The sequence below is a fragment of the Lissotriton vulgaris genome, chromosome 7 (assembly GCF_964263255.1).
Source record: "Lissotriton vulgaris chromosome 7, aLisVul1.2, whole genome shotgun sequence".
In the NCBI taxonomy this organism is placed as follows: Eukaryota; Metazoa; Chordata; class Amphibia; order Caudata; family Salamandridae; genus Lissotriton; species Lissotriton vulgaris.
Genome location: NC_141695.1, coordinates 374,543,678 through 374,568,602, shown reverse-complemented (window position 1 = coordinate 374,568,602; position 24,925 = coordinate 374,543,678).

Sequence of the window (24,925 nt, the reverse complement as noted above, 5' to 3'; positions counted from 1 at the left end):
GCTATTTTAGAGAAGGTTCCCACATCCATGTGGTCCCAACATGCCAGTGAAATAGGAGTACGCTCATTACTGACCCTGATAAGATTTGTCTGCATCCCCTGAAAAGCTTTGCCGTTTATCCAGCTATCCTCTTCGGACGAAAGCTAAAGAAGTTGTTCAGCTTGTTATAGTTGCCTTATTAGGAAAAGGCATTCCTCCATACTGCTATCTTACCTTTGAAGAAAACCTGAAAAAAAGATATTGGTTTGTCAGGATTTGTGAGCTGTAAATTCTCTAGTATAGTCTAGTTTTCCTGTTGTTCCAAACGTCACAATCACTCTGCTTTGTAAAATGCGTAGGGCTACCTATATCAGTGTAGTTAATTCGTGGTCTGCCTTCTTTTCCACCTCAATACATCCTAATAGCCACTTTCTATTTACTTTTAGATTTGAACAGAGAACTAACCTGGATGAGATTTATTCTCTCATCTCCTCAAGAAAGACCTCAATTCTCTTACCTTCCAGTGTGGTTCTATTTTCAGTCGGTATGTGGAGTCTTTCGTCGATCCGGATTGTTGGGGCCAAAACAAATGTGATTCATTGTATTTACTTCCCTGGACTAGCCATGAAATGGCAAAAAGTCTCAAAGGAGAAATTTATGTTTTGCATTTAGATGTAGGTTTAGGTCTTCGCATTCCAGCAAGGTTAAATAGATTTGTCCACCAATCATATCTGGGCTATCGTATAGGCAGCACATTTTATTTCTCTGTCCCAAGTGCACAATCTGTTAGGTGTGGCTGGTTATTGTTGCCAGTGTTTTTTTTGGTTATGCTAATTTTGTTAAGCATCTACAGGATCTCTCCAAGAGAGGGACTCTCCAGAGTCTCTGCCAAGGAAGCAGAGAACACTTTTGTCTTTTTAAAGACTACTTTGTCCTCAGCCTATGCCCTTGGCTTTGAAACCTTTCTTATTGTAAGGTCATCAATGAGAGGGTTTTGCTCTTCAGATATTAAATGTAGCACATAGTGATTAAAAGCAACCATTGCTTATTACTCCTCCGGACTCCTTTGCTGCTATATAAGTCCTTGAGGAAGAACTTATCCTGACGTTTTGGTGGTTGGTAACTCAAGGAGGTTTAAAAACAATCTGAAATAAAAGCAGAGTCAAACCAGATGAGCCGTTCTGCGATCGGTTTTACGAAGTATGAGCCCCTCAGAGATTCTTTTACTCAGAGGACACAGAATGGAATATTGAATGTTCCCACATAATAAGACTGTCTTTCCATGACGAGGGTGGACCTTCGAAAGTGTAAAGTTATTTAAAGAACTCAAATTGGATGGCTATGTGTCACTTGAAGTCCTTATAATTGAAAAAGATGGTTTGACTTCATTGAGGAGGTTTCTCCTGTCAATATTAAAAGGTTTTTAAGAAGGCTGTTGATCACCATAAGGGGTCTTGGTGGTACCTGTGAGTGGTTTTAATTGAGTTTTGTGTCATACATTTGTGGGAGAATCACGTTGTCTGTCCTGAGGAAGGCAGGGACCTAGAAATCCGATCTACTGAAACGTGTCATCGTAATAATATTGAATCTGTGGGTATTGAGGATTAAATACAAGAAATTTGGCTGAACCAAATGCCTAGGTATTTAATCTCTGCCGATTCCCACGTTATCGGGTATTCTGTTTCGCATTGTTTCGTATCATCAGTTAATGGTAAAATTACTGACGTTGCCCAATTTATCCGTATGCCCGACAGTCCACCGTATCGTACGAACTCCCTCATCAGTGGATCAAAGTTTTCCTCAGGGTTAACCATATATATGGTCATATCGTCGGCGTACATGGAAATGAGTAGATCTCGTGACGTAAAACCTACACTGCGATATGTGTGATGTTGCCTCAGGCGGGCCGCCAGGGGTTTTGTAGCAATAGCAAACAGCAGCGGCGACAAAGGGCAGCCCTGTCTTGTGCCCCTTGAAATAGAAAACAAGTCGGAGATCTGTCCGTTAGTTTTAACTCGTCGGTGTAAAGCACCTTTATCTGTTGTATAAATAGCGGGCTGAACCCCATGCGCGTAACAAGGCAAACAAAAATCACCACTCCAGAGAGTCAAAGGCCTTTGTGGCATCCAGCAAGGCCGCGGCCGCCCTCATCCTGGGACTCAAGTAGTGCTATAGGCCAAATAGAACCCTCAGATTGTGGGAGGTCGACCGACCAGGCACGAAGCCGGACTGATCAGATAGCGCTATTTGGGGCAACATAGGTTTTAATCTATCTGCCAATAGCTTCGCATAGATTTTGGCATCCAAGTTTATAAGCGAGAGGGGCCGATAGGATTCCGGACAGGTCGTGTCCTTATAAGGCTTTAGACGAGTGATAATCATGGCCTCACGAAGTGTGGGAGGCAGTATCCTGGGGTCCACAGCCTCCAGGTAGACCCGATGTAATCAGGGTGCAACTATGTCGACGTACTCCTTATAGAAAGCCTCCGTTAGCCCATCCGGGCCAGGGGCCTTATCAGCCGGCATACTCGCTATAATACCGCGAACATCTTCCACAGTGATCAGGAGATCCATATATTTCCGTGCCCCATCATTGAACAATGCCAGACTAATCGTGTCCAGATAGTCCTCTATATCCGAAGCCCCTGGGTTCGACTGAAGTGTATAGTGACTTATAATAGGCTGTCATAGTGTCTAATATGTCACATAGGACCCGAGCTGCTACACCGCTCGTGTCCTTAAGCTCAGTGATGTATTCCACTCCTCTTGGTGCACGTAATAGTGACGCTAATGTTTTTCCCGGCACACTATCCTTCTCCATACCTCCTAGCTTGCGCATATTTATTGAGAAAGGCCGTCTCTCTCTCCGCCTCTTCCTGATACTCCCTTAGTGTGGTCCTAAACTTTCCCTGCGTTGATGGTGATGGGGACTCGGCAATCACCCCCTCTACCCTCGCAAGTTCTTTCTCCAACCTTTCCAGTGTGTTCCTAATGGACCTGAGAACTCCCGTTTTGACAGCCATGCAATTGCCTCTTGTCACGGCTTTGAAAGCTTCCCACAACATTGCTGGCGATTCCACGGAACCCTCATTAAACTCAAAATAGTCTGTGAGCTTCTCCAGGAGTTCCTCACGGAACACCTGATCCAATAGCGCACGTGATGGAAACCTCCAGCTAAAAGGTTGCACATATGGCTGTGGAATCACTATCTGTACTCTCACTGGTGCATGATCGGAAAGGGATCTCGGGAGTAGGTCAGCTTCCATGACTTGAGTGTGTAGGTCTCTCGACAGCAACCAATAATCAAGTCTCGACCACGCATTTCTATGTGCAGTAACACATGTACCCATTTGTGTCCCCGGGTGTAGTGCCCTCCATGAATCTATCAACCCAGCATCTACAATGATGTCACTCAGCATTTCAGCCGCCATTGGGTGGTGTTCACGGGGAACCCCCGGTCTGTCAGCCGCTGGAGACAATACCACATTAAAATCACCACCCCACAATATTGCTGCACTTCCAAACATCCACACTTCCACACATCTGAACTGTATGCCATACATTTTGAAAAAAAGGAAGGGCAATCCGTGTTAGGGCCATAAACATTTACTATCAACGTTTGTACACCAAACAGTGTACCCTGCAACACTATAAATCTGCCCTCCATGTCAATAATCTCAGTTTGGGTGGACCACTGCAACCCTTTGCGAATTAATATAGCCACTCCCCTAGCATAGTTTGAATATGGAGCTTCGACCACCACACCCCATCTACCATGTTTAACACCTTAGATGCGGCGCAAATATCCCTCCCCAGTGCTGCGCTGTCCATTGGAACTAATGCTGAATGGACGTCCAATGGTCGCTCGCAGCACTGGGGAGGTAGTGCTGCCGTCGGCCAACGCCCCGACGCAGCACTTAAGAGGTTAAGCATTGGTGTTCCGCCAGTAGCCAAATGTGTTTCCTGCAATAAACAAATGTCCACCTCCTTACGCAGCAAACATGAGTGCACCAATCTCTCCTTCCTGCGATCATTCATGCCGCGCACATTCCAAGAAAGACATGTGAAGGTCTTCACAATGGTTCATAAAGCAACATATTGTTCACTTCACGCATTTTCACCAGTACCTGCTTGCACTCTCCAAAATCAACGGACACAGCAACTAAACTATCAATAAGGAGCATGTAATTCCACTTCAGCCACTTAGGCCACCCACATTCCACTACATCATAAATCTTCAGCGGTTGCATCCAAACACAATATAAACGTATATCAATCGCACATAAAGGGTTCTCCACTTCTCCTCCCCCCATCAAGGTACTTGAAATGCTTTGTCTTATGTACCCTCCCACCCTACCCACACCAACCCCCCAATCAGGTCGTGTTGACACCCCCCCGCCTGCCACAAGCACACCCCAACAAAAACCAAGACCACACTACGGGAATCATCCCAGGGGGTATGCGGGGTGACCGCCTCACTCCCCTGTGCTCTTGACAGGGTGGCCGAGCAGCTGCCAACACAACCGCATCTCCAGGACCTACTCATGCACAAACTGAGCAATTATCAATATACAAGTCGCCCCGTCACAGGAGACCCAAAAAGCATCTAAAGGCAGGTCCAAATACCCAAAGCAGCCACATGGATGAAGACCATAGTTTTGCATATTAGCCACCAACCATCATATGCACACCATAAAACAAAAGAGTTACATAGATCATTCAATGTCACTTAGCCGGTCAGTAGACTCCGGTCTCTCCAGTGACGCCTGCTGTTTTTGTTCTTTGACCAGCTGCTTTGCATACTGCAGTACCGCCTTTGCATCCACAAAAAATGTAGGCCTGTCAGGACCCTGGACGCGCAATTTGGCGGGATAGAGGAGTGCATATTTTGTGCCCGTTTGTTGAAAAATCTTTTTAGCCTGTATAAACGCCCTATGAGCAGCTTGCACCTGTAGGGTGAAGTCTGGGTACATGGCTATGTAATTTCCTCGGTATTGAATCTTCTCCCGCGCAAGGCGTAGTATTGCGTCCCGATCCCTGTAATTCAGTATCCGAGCCAGAATCGGCCTAGGCTGGGCACCCGGTTTAGGCCTGGGGCCCGAGGATCTATGAGCTCTCTCAACCAAGAACATCGGAGATAGGCCTTCTCCAAAGAGGTCCTTCATCATATCCTCGATGTATGAGGTTCTAAGATTTCGGATTTCGTCCCGTATCTAGCTGCCATTTTCTGTCCTGCTGCCATTTTTTGTAGCCCTCACTCAGGCAGCATGGCGAACGATGTGCTTTTGCTTTTCCAGCTGCTACGTGTCCTTTCAGTTAAAAAGTAACTCCATTGTCCTGGTTCATGAAACTGGCTGAGTTCGTTAATCCATGTCTGGTTTGATTGATCCCTGTCTTGGCCGTCTATTTGCCCTCTCCTATTCTTTCCTTATACTATCTTATCCGATTGGCCTTCCCTATTCTCTCCTTGTATGCTCCTATTACACAACCATCCTTTGAGACACACAAGTACGCCTGCCACCTGCAAGAGGGGATTGTGGACACCATCACTGATTAATTTGTCGGGAGGGGTAGCACACTGGGTCCGAGAAAGGGGCGTATTTGAGACACCTGATATCTTGTTTTTCAACTTTTCTCATTGGTTCGTTTTGTATGTGCAAGGAGTGGGATATTGAAAATATGTTTCCTATAAAAGACTGTGCGCCACGGATTGAAGTGGCAGTCTCCTTAGAATCCACCCTGTGTGTAACTTCTGGGACAACTGTGCTTCGCTGCAGCTAATAAACCTGGCTTACACGCTCAAAGGAGTGTCTCGTGTCTCTGTTAGTTACAAGGCAGGTGAATCCGGGGATTTCGGCGTGCCCTGCGCCACCCGGCCCATAAGGCCCGGTTCTCCAACTGGCGCCCAACGTGGGGCGGTTTCAGTGGTAGCGGTTCAGCCTGAGGGTTGTGAGAAGCCCCGCAAGAATATTCCGGAGGATTCGCGAGCCACGTCAAGCGACCCCTGTATGTCGTAGTGGACCGAAGGTCTTTTACAGCGCGGCTACTCCTTTCCGACGGCTGCTGATGACTGCTGCCCTGACTACCGCCCAGCCTTGGACCCTCTGGTGACGATTGGTATCGCGAGACGTTAGACGGATCTCCGTTGGCGTGAGAAGACCATTTAGTTAAGTATTTGTGGGTAGCGCCCACTTCTTTGTTTTTTTTTTGATTTTGGTTATTCGTCTGTTGCAATAGTCGAAGCCGAGGGGTGAGTACTTTTGTACTGTGTTCTTTGCTTTCACTCCTTGAAGTTAGTAAATGGATCAGTGTGCTTAAAATGCCTGGTGTGAGCGGATTTAGGAAATTCTGTTTTTGTTGTGCTAGGGATTCCCGGCTTGAGGAGTCATGTCCGATTCCTCCGGTTAGAACTCCCACTTATGAGCTTTATTCTAAGCATGGTGTTGGTCCCATTGCCTTTAACGACGCATGGATCCGATACACGAAGAAAGATGGTGTCTTGTGGTGGCCACACAATGGTAGCTTTGAGCCTGACATATTAGATAATTTAGAAGCAATTCTGTTTAAAAGAAAAGCCCGGCCGGCAATGTTTGACTCTTTCCGCCTTTGGCGTAAGGAAGCCAAACAGAGAGAAATTAAACAAGCAAAAAGTGATAGGAAAATGAAAGATATGACGGTTATACAGGCTGCCCAACAATTTAAAGACGACGAGACTGATCGTGTGATTGAGGTCTCGGATAGACAGCATTGGATGGCAATTGATAGGTGCTATCCTGTGTTACCTCCACGACGTAAAGATCCTGAAGAAGATCCTTTAATGTCTCATTTGTTGAAATTACCTCCGCCTTATGTGCCAGGTGCTAATGCACCTGTATTATTGCCACCTGTGCAGCAACCTGTTGTTCAGCCAGGAGCTCCGGTTCCCGCACCATTGCCTCTTCCAGTATTACCACCTGCACCTCCTTTGCCACAAACTTCTGTACCTCAGTCTCCTTTGCCTTTTGTGTCTCTTGCAACGAGTAGTCCTTCTCTTCCTTTGCTTAATACTGCGTCTCCAGTTTTGCTCCCTACTTCTTCTCCGATTCGTAATCAGTTAGTTGATACTGTCTCTGGTCTTTTCTCCCCCCTCTTTGGCCCGTTCAACAGGTCTCCTGCTTTTTCCCGAAGGCAATCCCGTAGCCAACTCCCAGATTCTGAGGAACGAGTTGTATTTGACTCCCTTGCTCATAAATGGATGATGAATGGTTTGCTGTATAGTGAATCCGATATACTGAGTACCTTTCTCCAGTGGAATGCGCCTACGCAGAGATTTGTTTTCAATGCTATGTGTGACGCACTTACTAAAGGATGGGAGGAGATGGAGTTGGATTTAACTCCTCAGGGTCTATTGGATATACAGGATAAGTTTGATAAAGGACTTATTGTGGGTCCTGACATTAAGGGTGCTATACAGACACTTGTTACTTTCAGGTCCTTATATTCTTCCGGGACTATTCCCGAACCTGTACTGCAGTTAGGGAGAAAACGAAGAATTATCCTATGAGAGAAGTTCCTCCAGTATGGAGGGAAGCAGTTCCGCAAGCGGGCGCTGTTCAAGGTGTCCCTGCTCATTTTCAGCATGTATGGGTACATGTTCCTTGGAAACGAGCTGAAGTTTTTTACCACTTAAGCAGTCTTTGCCGGACCCTCGTAAAAATCCTGCTGGTTATTATAAAGAGCTGTCCCAGACTTTTGATGCATGTATTATGAATTTGGCTGATGTTGATATGCTGATGGGGAATGTAGTTCCACAAGCATTGTGGGCTCGGATTCATAGAGAGGATCATGATCAGGCTTTGGGTGGTACTTGGGCTGATATAGTTGCCGCAGAAACAGCACAAGTGGGTGGTGCTAAACCAGATGATTTGATTACACAGTTGCCTGGTAGAATAATAACATTAATGAAGACGATGATGCCTGCCTTGCGCGTTAACTGGGATAAGTTAGCTGCGTGTAAGCAGAAGAAAGATGAGTGTTTCTGATTTCTTTACTCGGTTTGAGGAGACATTTATTGACCATAGTGGTCAGGATTTGAGTACTGAAGGTGGACAGCGATTATTTGTGGATAAATTTGTCTTCAATCTGCTTCCTGAATTGTCCCATAAGTTGAAAGATTTGGAAAGTTCTTGGGCTGTTTCTTTGTCTGCCCAAATATTAGCTACTGCTCAGTATTATGAGAATAGGGACAAAGAGGAAAAAGATAAGGCTGAGAAGAGGACTAAGGATTTCAAGACGAAAGTTCTTCTTCAGCAGGCTTATCCTCCTCCTTCTGGTCCACGTCCGTTCCAGCAACCTATTCAGTCTCAGAGGTTGCTACAGAAACCCGAGCCTTTTGTTCCGCGACCTTTTCTTGGTCCTAATCAGTGTGCTTATTGTAAAGAGGAAGGCCATTTTAAGAATAGCTGTCCGGTTTTATTGCAGCGTAATGGTGGATTTCAGGGACCGAGAGGCTGTGGTGATTTTCAATCAGCATCTAGGGGTAGAGGGCGAGGTGCGTTGCCTCAGGGGCAGCGTTCCTTTTCCCCTCAGAATTCCTCGAATTATTTTGATCAGCAGAATGCTCAGTCTTCGCAATATTACAATGATGATTATTGTGTTGAAGGTGAGATTCAGGATTTTCATTCTAGTTAGGACAGCCATGGACAAAGTAAGGGAGTCATATCAGTTCCAGTGGATCAGAATGGGCCTTATGTTGAGGTAGTTGCAGAGCCATCTCTTTTGGATACTGGTGCAATGAGAAGTTCTATGATCCATTAAAAACTCCCTGGGGTACCTTTGTCTGGCTTAACGAACGTTTCTGTAGGATTTTCTGGCGCCCCAGTTGCTAACCCAGTTTCTTGTCCTTTGCCTCTTTCAATTCGTCCTTACGATCTGGAAGCTCCGCTTATTTTAACGACTGGTTGCGGAGAGACTTTGTTGGGTTTGGATCTGTTGAAACTTCTTCATGCAACATTGTATTTTTCCCTCTCTGGTGTGAGTCTTACTTTGGGTAAGAAATTGGCTTCTCCTATATATCTATCGAAGGATAGTTTTCCGCCTGAATTGCAATCTCTTCCTGCTACACTTTGGGCTACAGGTCCAAACGATGTTGGTTTGTTGCAGATTCCTCCTTATGTGGTTACTATTTAAGCCTAATGTTAAGTTGCCACGTATTCCACAGTACAAGATTTCTAATGATGGTGAGCGAGCCTTGATGGCTATTATCTATGATCCGGTCCAGAAGGGTGTGGTCGAAGAAACAAGAGGCAATGTTTGTAATAGTCCTGTTCTCCCCGTTCTTAAACGCAGCGATCCTTCTCAACCACCTGTGTATCGCTTTGTGATTGATCTTCGGGAGGTCAACAAGATTGTTGTCCCCCAGTTACCTGTTGTTCCAAATATCACTGCTTTGCTTACTATGATACCCGCTTCGGTATGAATGCTTTATTTAGTATTCCTATTGCTGAGGAAAGTAGAGATATTTTTTGGCTTCTCTCTCGGAGGCCGAAGTTACCGGTTCAAGCGTGCTCCTTAAGGTTATTGTGAAAGTCCCTCTATTTACAGTCAGGCTTTGAAATCTCAGCTTGACGCGTTCATTTTGCCTCCAGGTGCTACTTTGATCCAATATGTTGACGATTTGCTAATTGCTGCTGATTCGGAGGATGTTTGCAAAGATGTGACTGTTTTTTTGTTGCGCCATTTGTCTGATCTACATCATAAAGTGTCCCCTTCTAAGTTGCAATATTGCCGCCAAGAGGTTACCTATTTAGGTCATCTCTTGTCGAAGGAGGGAAGACGATTGACCCCAGAACGAATTCAAGCGATCGCACAAATGTCTGAGCCAACCACACAGAGAGAGGTACGAGCCTTTCTGGGCATTACCTCATATTGTAGACAATGGATTCTGAATTTTTCTTTGTTAGCTAAACCTTTGCTGGCACTTACGTTGAAAGATACGCCACAACCTCTCCCTTGTACCGATGAATGCCAAAAGAGTTTTTCTGATTTACGTAATGCTCTGTGTTCTGCACCTGTGCTAGGTACTCCGGATTACAGTAAGCCTTTTACATTCTATGTGCATGAAAGAGAAGGTTGCGCGTTGTCAGTTTTAACGCAACAATTTGGAGACAAACAACGGCCATGTGCCTATTTTTCGGCTACATTGGATCCAGTAGCCAAGGCATTGCCTAGTTGTCTCAGAGCTACAGCAGCGGCAGCAATTTCTATTAGTCAGTCTGCTGGATTGGTATTGAACAACACCCTTGTTGTTATGGTACCACATACAGTAGATACTCTTTTGAATAGGACTAAAACACAACATCTCACGAGTGCTCGCTTGTCTGGATATGAGCTAACGCTTTTGGCTAGCCATATACATATCAAGCGGTGTAATACTCTGAACCCAGCAACATTGTTGCCCATACCGGATGAGAAAGGCATTCAAGAACAGCATGATTGTTTTCTCGAACAGAGGAGGAAACAAAAGGTAGAATAGATCAAAAAGATACACCACTTGTGGATCCGGACGGGATCCTATGGGTAGATGGATCTTGTTTTAATCTTCCAAATGGTGAGACAACTGCAGCTTATGCTGTTACTACTTTGCATACGGTAGTAGAGAGCACGTATTGCACAGAATTCAGCCCAAGTAGCTGAATTAATTGCTTTGACGAGAGCATGTGTCTTGGCAAAAGAAAGAAGAGTGAACGTCTACACTGATAGCCAATATGCTTTCGGTGTGCCTCATAGTTTCGGTCGCTTGTGGAAGGAAAGAGGATTCTTTACTTCCCCTGGGACTAAAATACAGCATGGCCAGTTTGTGACTGATCTTCTCGACTCACTTGCTTTGCCTACACAAATAGCAATAATCAAGTGTAGCGCGCACAAAAAGATTACTGATTATGTGGGTCGTGGGAATGCTTTTGCAGACGAAGTAGCAAAAGAGACAGCAAGAGATGTTACGAGTCGTATGTATGTTGCGGGCCCTGCAAGATGGGTCAGAGAAGGAGGAATGTGTGAGGACACAATAGAAAGTGTGAGAATGATTCAAGAAGAGGCAACTGAGAAAGAGCTGAGTAAGTGGAGAGAGAGTGCGGGAATGTTGGACGCGACTGGGTGTTGGACGGAATTGTCAGAGCATCAACGATGGCTGTTACCAGATGCCTATGTACTACCTGTAGTTACTATGGCGCATGGTCCAGCCCATATTAGTGCAAAGGGAATCTGTAAAATCTTAGCTCCAGTATGGCAGAATGAAGGAATTCCTAAATGTGCAGAAAACGTGGTGAAGCATTGCATTGTCTGTTTAATGCATACTCCAGGAAAGGGAACCCCAACTCCAGCAGGTCATTTTGCTCCCCCTACGTATCCTTTCGAGGTATTGCAAATCGATTACATCCATATGGATCGTTGTAATAACCTCAAGTATGTTGTGGTGGTTTGTGCCTTTTCCAGATGGATAGAGGCCTACCCCCTAAAGGACAATACTGCCTTGTCCACTGCCAAAGTTCTTTTGAAGGAGTTTTTCCCGAGGTTTGGTTTTCTGCGCATTGTCTGGTCTGACAATGGGAGTGAATTTGTAGGCCAGATTATGCAGAAAGTATGTGCAGGTCTTGGTATTAAACAGAAATTCCATCGGCAAACCACCCTCAGTCAGCAGGATTGGTAGAGTGTTATAATGGTACTCTCAAGCTCAAATTGGCAAAGATTCAGGCGAGCAGAGGGCTCGCCTGGCCTGATGCCCTACCGTTAGTACTTTTGTCTACGAGAACTACTGTGCATTCCCGTTTAGGTCTGTGCTATTGACTACACGGACGGCAGTGAAGGTTGTTGGGAAAAAGAACTGGGTCCATGGCATGCACTGTAAGAGGGTACCTTTGCCTTTTGACCAGTGGATTTGTGAGGGCATAGGTGATAACAAAAGTGAAAAAGTCCCTAGATTTGTACCGTTTAGTAGTGCAGGCCTGGACCACACGAACTCTGAGAAAGAAGATGATGACGTGTTACAGGAGGCCGTCCAACACATCTGCGGTTGAACACGGTGGATCCAGAAGCCTTGTTTAAGGACCAGACAATCCCTAATAAGACTCAATATATTTTACGATCGAGGATGACCAAAGACAATTGAACTTTTTCTCTTTTTTTATGATTTTTCTGATTATACCTTTTTGTTTTGAAAGACATTTTAAAGTGTTTTCTTCCACTATCCATCAAGTTGCAGGGTCACGGTAGGAGTCTTAAGCTGTGACCTGAGTAGTGACCTAGGGTCTGCAGGACTTGCAGTGTCATAGGATGGCTAACAATCACAGCTAAGTGATCTAGGAAGATTATCGTGAGCAACGCTTTTAGAGTAATGGATATTAAAGTGGAAATTAATGATCAGACTGTAAATATGAAAGAAAGACTTAAGAGACTAATGGTTAGTCCATGTGCAATAACCCTATGTATTCTGATATGTTTATGTACTTTATTAGTGTGTGAAAGCTGGGTTGTTTATGTTCTGCAGCCGTCACCTGTCTCTACATCTGTCTTTTTATCTTTTGCTACTACTGCCTCCCCACATCGGTTTTATACACTTTCATAACACGAACAGAGTAGGAGGACCGAATACTTCAACAATTTGTTTATTCAGGTATAGCATCAACACCAACTAGTGATGAATACTACTGATTGTTGGGTTTGTGGGCTCATGCCTCATGATACAGAGAGAGGCATGCCGTATTTAGTTTTTCCATTCTCCTATGAAGGTTCCGCCTGGGCTTATTTGGATATGTTCTCTAACCTTTATCAAAACCAGCTACGATATCCTCCTGGTAGTCCATATGGTGGTGGAGCAGACTTTAGTCATAGTACTTTGATTAAGGGAATAGTAACTATGGCTAAGATTGCTCAAATTAGTAAGATTCCTATAGATGAGAAGAGAGCATATGATGGATGGAATATAACCCGATATGTTACTAGCCTCACAGAAAAGGCTACACGAAGGAGCTCTCTGCCAATTTGGACTGTACCTCATCGAGGTAATTTCTGTTTACAAATTAATGGTCAGAATGTTAAGAATCAGCAGGAGAAGAGTATCTGTTCCCATACTTATGTCTATACACCTCAGATTCCCTCACCGTTAGTGCCATCACAAGGCACATATTTTATCTGTCACGATAGAGCTTGTGCATGGCTTCCTACTTATTTTTCAGGAACCTGTTATTTGGCTTTTCTTCTTCCCCAACGTATACTGCTCCTTCAGGTCATTACAAGAAAAGACATGGTAGGGGAGTTTTTGATCAGAAAGACAAGCAGGACAGGAGGCAGCTGACTTAATTAAAGGGTTGCTTCCTTTTTGGGGCCCAATGGCCAATAGCAGAGACATCAGACACTTAGCTCGTGTTGTTGAGGCTACCATAAATGAAACTTCTGGAGCCTTGAGTAATGTGACAGCTGAGCTTCAAGCGGATCGTCTTATGACTTTACAAAATTGGATAGTTTTAGATATTATCCTTGCAGATCGTGGTGGAGTCTGTAAATTGATTGGGTCTAGTTGCTGTGTTTACATTCCTGATAATGCCCCTACAGTATACCAAGCTATCTCCAAGTTACATACCATCTCCGAGTCTATACATCAGGACACGGGAGATTGGTCCGTGATGGGATGGTTTTGGGGACTAATGTCCACATGGGGATGGAAGATACTAACTTTCCTTGGAATGATCTTGGCTATCATCTTCTCTTGTTGCCTTTGTGTGCAGTGTGGACCTGCAATATGTGGTCTTTGTGCTACTATGTGTGTTCCGAAGCCTGCGTCACGAAAAACAGAGAATATTGGAATGATGCTACTGCAACAGCTCGATGACCTCATGGCCATTGACATCGACTCAGATTGACTTGAGTCCCTGGTGTATTGCCTGAGTAATGGCAAAAGGAGGGTCTGGGGTTCTACGATTTCGTATTTCGTCCCGTATCTAGCTGCCATTTTGTGTCCTGCCGCCATTTTTTGTTGCCCTCACTCAGGCAGCACGGCAAACGATGTGCTTTTGCTTTTCCAGTTGCTACGTGTCCTTTCAGTTAAAAAGTAACTCCATTGTCCTTGTTCATGAAACCCGATGTCAGGGTCTGGCTGAGTTTGTTAATCCATGTCTGGTTCGATTGATCCCCCTCTTGGCCGACTATTTGCCCTCTCCTATTCTTTCCTTATACTAACTTATCCGATTGGCCTTCGCTATTCTCTCCTTGTATGCTCCTATTACACAACCATCCTTTGAGACACACAAGTACGTCCTGCCACCTGCAAGAGGGGATTGTGGACACCATCACTGATTAATTTGTCGGGAGGGGTAGCACACTGGGTCCGAGAAAGGGGAGTATTTGAGACACCTGATATCTTGTTTTTCAACTTTTCTCATTGGTTCGTTTTGTATGTGCAAGGAGTGGGATATTGTAAATGTGTTTCCTATAAAAGACTGTGCACCACGGATTGAAGTGGCAGTCTCCTTAGAATCCACCCTGTGTGTAACTTCTGGGACAACTGTGCTTAGCTGCAGTTAATAAACCTGGCTTCCACGCTCAACGGAGTGTCTCGTGTCTCTGTTAGTTACAAGGCAGGTGAATCCGGGGATTTAGGTGTGCCCTGCGCCGCCCGGCCCATAAGGCCCGGTTCTCCATGTAGCGTTCCATATTGGTTAGGTCTGTGGATTCTGCTATTCCCGTGATACGCACGTTGTTTCGTCTGGACCTCGCCTCCAAATCCTCATTCTTTTGCTGTATCCAAGCCAACACTTTGTCCATTCTTCTCACTTTCTTATTGAGCTCGGTTTGTCCTTCTTCTGTTTTGGTGACACATGTTTCCAGAACACTCACTGTTCCCTCCTGCTTATTCCTGCTTATCCATATGTCTCGTAATACCGTCCATTTGAGCAGCCATAGTGTCCATCTTGGAGTCAATGCCCTGCAAGCTGGCCTTTAGTTCCTCAAACATCGATCGAACATTTGTCGCTGGCAGCTGGCCCGCGCCCTCCTCCGCAGTTTCTTTATCCGCACCTCCCGATTCCGATGGTTTAGGCGGCTTATTTCTGTCAAAAGTTATTTTGGGCTGGCGAGTCTCAGGTTTCCCCATCCTGTCACCTTTGCCGAGCGCGTCAACTGCACACTCGAAACTGCCAGCAATGGATGATTGCACAGTTGCAATCGCCCAACACGACAACTCTACTAAAACCTGACAGACAAAATGGCCGCTGTGGTATAATCCGTTAGGGCGTTGGCCTCCAGTCACATATATCACATGGCTCATAAAACGCTCTGTTTTCACACCATATAGATTTCCAATCAAAACTGCCAGCTCATGGCATCCCTCCAGTATAATCCCACAGCGTTGAAAATACGTAATACCCTTATATCGTGCAGATGGAAAGATGTGCAGTATAGGAACCGTTCTTCCTCAGTCTCCCTTCAAACCATTGAGCAAGACACACAGTATCGCCACACAGCTTTTGGCAAAGATATCTCATCCGATATCTAATGACGAATCATTGGCAATGCCCCAGACCGCAGGCGCAGCCAAACTAGTCCCTCAGAATGGCGCACCGGCTCGCGATCCACGATGTCCCAAAATGGCGGTACAATTCCCAGACCTCGGATAATGGGACCTCAGACAGCTTTATCTCGAGGCTATGCACACATTCACCACACAGGCTGTGCCTAGGTGTCCCCCAGATGTCCAACACACCTTCGCAATGCCAGTCGTCACCTTCCAGGTGCTCCCCGGCTGTTTGTCTAGACCACTCCGGCCTTTGGTATCTTCCGATGACACGCAGGCTCCGCCAGGCAATTCTCCGCAACGGCAATCAGCCAAACACTGTTCCGGTCACATCCACTTGAAGTGGTCACACTGCAGGTCTCCCCGGGTCACTGACCTTGTCCTACTCTCCACCACTCGGAGGTACACAGCATGCGCACGATTAATCCGATCTGCCTTCCGGCGGTTCGCGCTACTTTAGTCCCCGGCTTAGGTCAGCCATGAAGGCCGCTTCCCCGCTCCTGCAGTTATTCAGTCGCAACTTCGGTGCTGCAAGCGTTGTGCCAGCCACACTTTGACAAGTCAGAGCTGGGTGCCGAATCAAGCTCAGGGCCCAAGCAGGTCCGAAATGCAGAGCGTTTTGATCGGATTTTGTGCTCGGCCGTCGGAGCTGCGAAGTTAGGCAGCCATTCCGGTCAGCGGCCAAGCCACGCCCTCAAGCACGATTTGTTGTTGATGTTGATAATATTATGTTTCTGTACCTTGAAGAAGTCGCGGGGTAACCCCCTACTGACAAAGCACAAGTTAGCTGGGCGAAGAGAATTTGAAGACAAAGAACGGAAAATCAAGATCTACTCTTTTTTGTTTGTGCAACTACTGAAATATGAATGTAATGCGATTACATGTGTGTGCATAGGATTGTAAATTCGCTTGGGAATCCAACCCTAGGGTCGAGTATTGGCGGGTTCAGGGTGATTCCCTCCCCTATAGCACCGTGAAGGAGCTGAGCTTGTGGCTTAATAGCTAGACGTAAATTTATGAGCGCCAAGAAGATCCTAGTTCTAATTCACCCCAACAAGACATTAAAACACAGTCCCTGTCAGTGTCAAACTATGAATGAATGTGTTATGTTATATGGTTTTTATGGGGCAGTTTGCCATAGGTTGCCGGGCTCATGGCATGTGACATCACTTGTGTTCCATGCCTGTGCTCTATGTTCTGTGTAGCGACAGTTGGCAGTTATCGGTTTGCCTGGCCATGCGGGTTGGGTGTCTGCGCTGCCTCCAAGGAATAAAGTAAATTCTTGTTATTGAAGAATTGCCCCCGTATTCTTTATTACATTTTGGTGACGATTTGGGAGGAGGAAGTGTGCCAGGCTGTGACGGGAGGCAGCGAAGCGGACTACCCCGAAAAACCTATGCAGTGCTGAGACACGTTGTGTCATTCATCATGAACACCAGAGAAGTATTCGAGTTTCATTACCTCCTGCAGTAACTTTTTAAACCTTGCTGGGCTGAGGTACGTTAACTTTGTACATTTGAGGGTTGTATCTCACTGCCATGTGGATATTTTAAACATTGGTCCACTCAACCCCGCCAACGATCTAATGGTCTGGCTGCATCATTCTCCCTCTGTGATTACAGTCCGGAGAGGAGTGAGCGGGTGAACGATGCCTCAGTTGCGCATTAATTGGAGAAGGACTAAGTGGCGGTACCACTTTCATTTTGCCTCAGCTCAGCTGCATGTTAATTGGAGGCTGTCTAAGAGACGGTACAACTTTATTGATGTCAGCGGTGACACGCACACCAGTCCCAGCCTAATTTAAAGGGGCAACGGCATGTTACCAGTACGGCTACAGTTTAAAGTGATGAGCTTATTTAAAGTTAACTGCTGGGGTAACACGCACACCATAATACCTAAATATTAAACGGCAACAGCGTGTCAGTCAGGTTTACTGCTGTCACTTCACGGCGTGTTACCAGTACAGCTAACTTAAAGTGAAAGTGATGGGCTCATTTAAAGTTAATTGCACCGGTGATGCGCACACCGTATTCTCTATTTAATAAAGGGCTACAGCGTGTTACTCTAAATTACTGTGGCGTTGACATATACACAGTGTTTCTCTAATTTAAAAGAGGCAACAGTGTGTCACTTCAACCTTAAGTACCACCAATTCATCCTAACGGTGACACGCACACCCTCTTAATTGCGTGTGTGAATGTTAAAACGCATGGTGACACGCATACAGAACGCAAATTCTCCACTCGCTCAACATTGGCTCATGCATAGACACAATATAGCCCAATTAAAGTTTGGTATTCTGCAGGTCATTGCACCCAACCCTGAACGTGATTGAGCACAAACACTCTCACAGCGAGAATCACACTGGATTTGGTATTTACAAACTCTGACTCCCACAGGGTTAAATGATAAGTTTGAATTAGCATGTTTCATGTAAGAAGCCACACTTTGAGCTCATCGATGACTTTTATATGGATTGTGTTTTTTTCATCACTTAGATTGTGCACACGTCGAGTGGCAGTATATCATTGTTATATTCTGGACATTGCCTTTGTAATACTGTTTTTCTATATTTTCGTTGGTTCTTATTGAATAAATAACTGTATTCCCGCCCAGACACCGCTTGGACCTATCCTGAAGCGCATCTTTCTAATTTAACAACAACTTAGTGACTAACACAGTCACTTTCATGCTTTGGTGCATGTAACTATGTTTTTTCATACTATTCCTCGTCTCTCACTTTAACATGGCGCGCACGAACGCAGTCTTCTTTCTACTACCACGTTTCCTAACATAACTGAGCACTTCTGTATTAGTCTCCCATTCACACTCCACAATCACTTGTGTGTTTGCCGATCACCCGTGAACCCTTACCCGGTAAGATTTCTCACTCTTCCATAGACGGCTAATCTCGGTTTCTGAGATTACCGCCCATTCACTGCTATATTCCAATAATTTTTTTCTTTTAACAGGGAAGCTTCTCACACGATACGATCTACCCCCGTGTACAACTATGGGTGAGCAGCCACTTTCACTTTAGGTTTCACACACCCTTTGGACTATCAGATCACTTTTTCATAACTTTAATATTTGTTTCCCTCCAGCTCCCCCTTCTGCAGCGTATTATCGACTTGCATTAACCTTGATCGTACGCTCCCGGCTAGATATGTAAGCGTCGACTTCCTTTATCACCCTCACGGCGTCATCACTCTATGTGTTTGCATGTTTTTCACCACATAGCTCAGCATGCGTTTTGGTGTACGTTCACGGCTAGACATGTAAGCGTCCACTCCCTCTGCTTGTGTTCCACCACGCAGTTTAGCACTTATTGGTTTCTTGATTCATACACTTTTCAGCCATTTATTGGGACATGGGCTTTTACTTTTGACTTTTCTGGTTCCATCCTTTAATTCCATAGTGTTGGGTACTTAAGTTCTTGCTCTCTAGGTATGATGTTCTATACATATTTCTGCTAGCAATGTATATTTACACACTAATTATCATTTTGTAGATTGGATCATTGTTAAGCCCGAAATGCATTGGAACGCACCAACAAACAATGTTGCTGGCTTTACTTGAATACTAATTAAATAATCATCAAGCAACAATTCACCAATGACTTAACATCAAACCAGGCATTCCCAAACACCTTCAAGGTATAAATATACCTTCACTTGCTACGGCAAAGCACAGTGGTTCAGAGCAGATGGACAGCCTACTTGCCCGACGCAGCTCGCTACAGCAAGTGCCGAAGGAAGCCGACTCTCCATTTGACGCAGTGATCAGGAAGCTGCCCTCCTCTGCTGAGAGAACTTCAGCTCCATTGTTTCGGACTCCCCTTGCAGGGTGTTGGGTAATCGAGTCTTGAGAAAGAGATACCAGACCTCCTTCTTTCCAAGGTATTGAGCCAATTAGAACCTAGAGAAACCTTTGGTAGATTCTTGGCAAACTAAACCTATGCTTACTTCTTCCCTGGTACTAGACTTAGGTTAGGTACACTGGGGTAGGCGTATTTTAGAAGCACCAGTTGAGTATTTTAGTCTGTGTATTTATGTATGTATTTTCATATGGCTTAAAAACCATACAATGCTTTTAAAGTTATTTTATTATACTATTCTCGCTGTACGCATTATACTTTGCATTCTGTCTAACGATTGTAGCAGTTCACCTCTCTTGCATGAGAAAGAAGACTGCTCAATAAACCTTTTATTGAAAACGCCTGTGTCACTATTTCTCTGCAGAAATCTGTAGAAACATAGCATGCACGATTGACTGAGTGATTGTTTCCGCAATTCTGAGAGATACATTCTTATTCTTGGGAAACAAAGTTGTCATGTTTATGCGGTTGTCAGAAACTAATCCCTTCTTGTGAATTCAAGAAAGTTTCTAGTGACTTCTGAGTTAGCTGGCACACACACAATTAAGTTTAGTATATTCTATAGAGACCTATTGACATAAGTCCTACGTCAAATCTATAGGATATATTATTCCAATTATTCCAATGCGCAGAGCCTATTGGAATATAGGAACTACACTACATGGCGCCCAACTGTTGGTAAGGCACTAATTTAACGCTAGATACTAAAGTAACTCAATCGTGCTTTTCTCAGAGACCCCTTTTCCCGTAAATACTCCAATAGACGTCTGGAGTGGGTAAAAGGATAATATCTGCCATAGCTGAGTAGGATGAAAATCCTATGTATTAGCTTTTTTGTTTTCTCAACGTTGAAGGATACAGTGTTTCAAAATATTGTGCACCTTTTCTTTGTTTCCTTGAAACTTGCTTTGCAAACTTTCAGTCAACAAAATGGCCGACGAGGAACTTCCCGGGGCCAGTGGAACTGCAGTTGATGCAGCTTTTAACATAGCAGGTGTCCAAGAAACCGACGAGGATGCTACAAGCATTCCAGAAAATATAAGAAAAGCCATCACTATAGAACTCATTCGAAACGGCCCATCAGCAAGAGGTGGTAGGGTAGTTTTTGTGATAGAGGCACACGAATATCACCAGACAGAGGTATTCTATTCATGGATAGTCTTCCCTGAAGCAAATCCAGTAACAAATGTGTCTCACTTCTACAAAGAAGATGAACCACCGGAGGAATACATTCTGTTCGAGGATATAGAAATTTCACTAACTTACCAGGAGCATGCGCTCTCGTTTAAAGGCACCCTAAGGCATATAAATCACATTACCAGGCTCGGTCTACTAAGTAGACCAGGAGCAACATGGCAGGTATTAGCCAGCTACTCTCCACATCCTGAAATTAATATAAAGACGGATGCGGAACTATTAGCTCAACACAAAGAGCTAATCAAAATCTATAGACAATTGGTCCAATATGTCATGCGGACTTTCACGGTCCAACCGACAATACGGACTCCACAACATCCCCCTTACCAGGGGAACACAAATAAAATTACACCACAGACTCTACATTCAGTCATTGGTAAATTACCTGCAAAACGGGAACAAATTCCATTCAGGATAGCTCAAAAAATGACTCAAATCGAGGCAGTATTTCCTGATACTACTCCTCATGAGAAACAGATTTCTATCAATCTGTTCACCAATGGGAATCCCACCACATCTGGAGGACTGCGACACCTGGGATACAGTCTTTGCTGCAATCTACACTAAAACACATGGTGTTCTGTCTATGGCAGTAATACCAGAGTTCCTGAAACGGATTCAAAATGAATACGGGGCAGAGCCTGCTTTAAATTTGGGTATGAAATTACTGAAGGATTTCAAACAGGTCTCAACAATAATATTAGAGAATATTAAAGGTGAAGCAGCATCCGTGGTGATCCGCCAAAAGTTAAGGGAATTTGATGTAACTGAGCAACCACAAGAACTGGCCAGAATAATTGAAAAATCCTATGAAGAATTAGGCAGAGACAGCTTGGGTAGGAAACCAGTTAAACCCCAACTGTCAGAAAGTCCTGAAAAGGTCTTTATTAAAAACACTCCTACTCGTCCTAAAAAGAAATGGGATAACACCAAACAAACTTCTAAAGAGAAGCGTTCTCATTCCAGAGGTAGGTCTCCTCAAAAGGATCCCTCTGAAAGGAGGTACAACCTCAGGAATAAGTATAATTTTAGAAAAACTGATAGATATCAAGATACCGATACACGTTCCTCTCGTACCTTTCAGGCTTCATCACAAAAATCCGAAAGAAGAGGACGGTCAGAACACAAGGAAGAACACGTGAAGTCCAAAGACGATCAACGCGTTCAGAAAAACAAGAAATCTCAATTCACCAAAAAGAAGGTAGCAGGTCTAAAAATCAGACATGCCGAGGATCTTGATGGCACAACTCAAGAACGGGGAATGGGCTCAGACAATGTTGGACAGCACAGCAGAAGTCACCATAGCTCGCAAGAACTTGAAGGATCATCTGGAGACAGTGGACTTGAATGAATTCATTCAAGATGAAACTGAAGATACCAGGGCTAGTTGTCCACATAGGTTATATGAAATAACACTCCTGGTGGAGGGGAACATACCAAGGAAAATAAGAGCACTCTTTTGGGAGCGGCTCTCTCAGGGTTATGACATTCTTCTCGCTGAACAAGACTGTCCACCACAATTTGTCAGGGAGTGCCCACATGGCGAAGACATCATTATGCCAGCCTTCTCCAATCACATTCTAATTAATTTAAAATATACCTATGCCAGGAAATGGGCAATAGCCCAGGCTCCTGCATTATATAAAAATCATGTAGGATGGGATGAGGATTCTCCTCACCATAAAAAACAATTAAAAACTTAACAAACTGCACAAAGGCAGTATCCAGTTAAGCAAGAAGCTAAAAAACAGGTCAGAGAGATATTAGATCAACTTGAATACCAAGGGTGATTGAAACATGCATCTCGTCAGTGAACAATCCTTTGTTTCCTGTCTCCAAACCACACAATACATATCGTCTAGTTTTGGATTACAGACATTTAAACTCTTGTTGCAAAACGTTTGCAGTACAAAATGCACACAGTGCAGCATTAATGAATAACATTGTACATAAAAAATATAAAACCAGATTAGATATTTCTAACGGTTTCTTCTGTCAAAACATTGCACCAGAAAGTAGGTACTGGACCGCTTTCTCAATTATAGGGACACATAGTCACGTCTGTCGTCTCCCTCAGAGATTCAAGAATAGTTCTGTTTTATTTTCAGCAAGGGTAACAGAGTTACTACAAACGTATGATGCTGAAGCCTTGTCATATGTGGATTACATCTAACAGACGATGACTTGGATAGGCACTTGAACAGGGTGAATACCATTATAATGAGCTTCGCCTCTGAAGGGTATGAATTCAATTTTAAGAAATCGAGAATTGCCCACCTCAAAGTCCGTTTTCTGGGAAATTAGTTATCAAGTGAAGGCAAAAGCGTGGCAGCAAACTTTCTAGAGAAATGGGCACCGCTCCAACCTCCAAAAACACTGAAAAACTTACAGTTCAATCTAGGTTTCCAAAATTTTGGAAGAACATACATTTTAAATTACGCAGAAAGGGTTAAACTTCTCTATGAATTAATCAAACCTGATTTTAAAACAATTATTGGACACAAAAACACAAAGAAATTTTGCGTTCACTGCCAACAGACATGTTAACAACAAAACATTTGCAAACACGCGTAAACGTACGCAACTTCGTGATCCGAATCATTCCAGGACAATGCGGGTTTACGTACTTAACCTTTAACAAAGGAGAAAAAGCAACAATAGCTTACAAATCACACTTTTACACATAAGCAGAAATGAAATTCACTTCAACAGAAAAAATTCTGACAGCGGTTCAATTTGCAGTAGCAAAAGAGAGAGCCCTCGCACAGGGTAAACGCATTATGGTTGTTAACCCGGTACCTGCCTTAGAAGCAGTGACTAAAGCAAGCATTCTAATGCTAAAGCATTACATCCGAGATGGATACAATGGGTTAATTCTCTTGCTGCAACAGACGTTTAATACGTTTTTGATCCATATCTGAAGACACAAGCATTTCTACAATACGAACAAGAATGTCCTCTGCCTACTGAAAATCTGCCTCTAGAACAGTATGAATGTATAATTTATATGGACGGATCAGCTCAACCCGCTAGGGAGGGTAAACAAGCTTATAGTGTTGCGTGCGCAATGGTTAAAGGTCGTTCGCGCAATGGCAAATTCCGACCAATGGTCACTAAAACACAATCTCTAGGAGATTGTACAGCTCAGCGAGCTTAACTACAAGTTTTCAAGATGGCGTTTGAAAATACAGATCTCGAATCCCCCACACTGTGTGCGATTCGTATTATTGTGTTCAACTTACAATGAATACTTGCAGAACTGGATTCAAAACGGTTACAAAAATGCAAAAGGTGGCACAATCCATACTAATATAATTAAGAGCGAGCCCAAACCTTTGAGGCGGGTAATCTCAGGAACCACAGCACCAATCAAAACACCCAATACAGCATTGGAAAGGACAGTTGCAGCAGAAGGACATAGGTTATGCAGACGCCCACCATATACATTTAAAAGGTACAAGAAACGTGCCAGCAAAGTAGTCCCTTTTGGGCGTGTCTGCATTGTGCTGTGGGCATGTACTGGGGGCGTGACAAACGCTGGGGGCGTGTGGTACGTTCCGCCCTTCATGCCATGTCTCATATTGTGTGCTAATCCCACCCTGCTCCCTTTAAATACACCTGCACCCCATAATCATAACCCACCCTTACTCCTTAAAATACCCCAACACCCGTAAACACTGACTAACCCATCTTAACCCTATAAATATACCCTGTACCCCAAAACCCAAACTTATCCCTAAACCCTAAAATTCCCCTGTACCCCAAACCTAGCCCTGAACCCTAAAAATACCACTGTACCCCAAAAACCCAAACCTACCCCTGAACACTAAAATACCCCTGTACCCCCAAACCTAGCCCTGAACCCTAAAAATAACCCTGTACCCCATAACCCAAACCTAGCCCTGAACCCTAAACATAACCCTTTACCTCAAAACCCAAACCTACCCCTGAACCCTAAAATACCCCTGTACCCCAAAACCCAAACCTAGCCCTGAACCCTAAAAATACCCCTGTACCCCAAAACCCAAACCTACCCCATAACCCTAAAAATACCCCTATACCCCAAAACCCTAACCTAGCCCTGAACCCTAAAAATACCCCTGTACCCCAAAACCCAAACCTATCCCTTACCCCTAAAACTACCCCTGTACCCCATAACCCAAAACTATATCTGAACCCTTAAAATACCCAAACACCCCAAAACATACCTCAGTACCCCAAAACATATACCCCTATACCCATACTTACCTTATCCAAACATAAAAAAACCATGCTTTTACCATTCATGCATTTACAACGAATTTCATTGTAAATGTATGCGTGGTAAA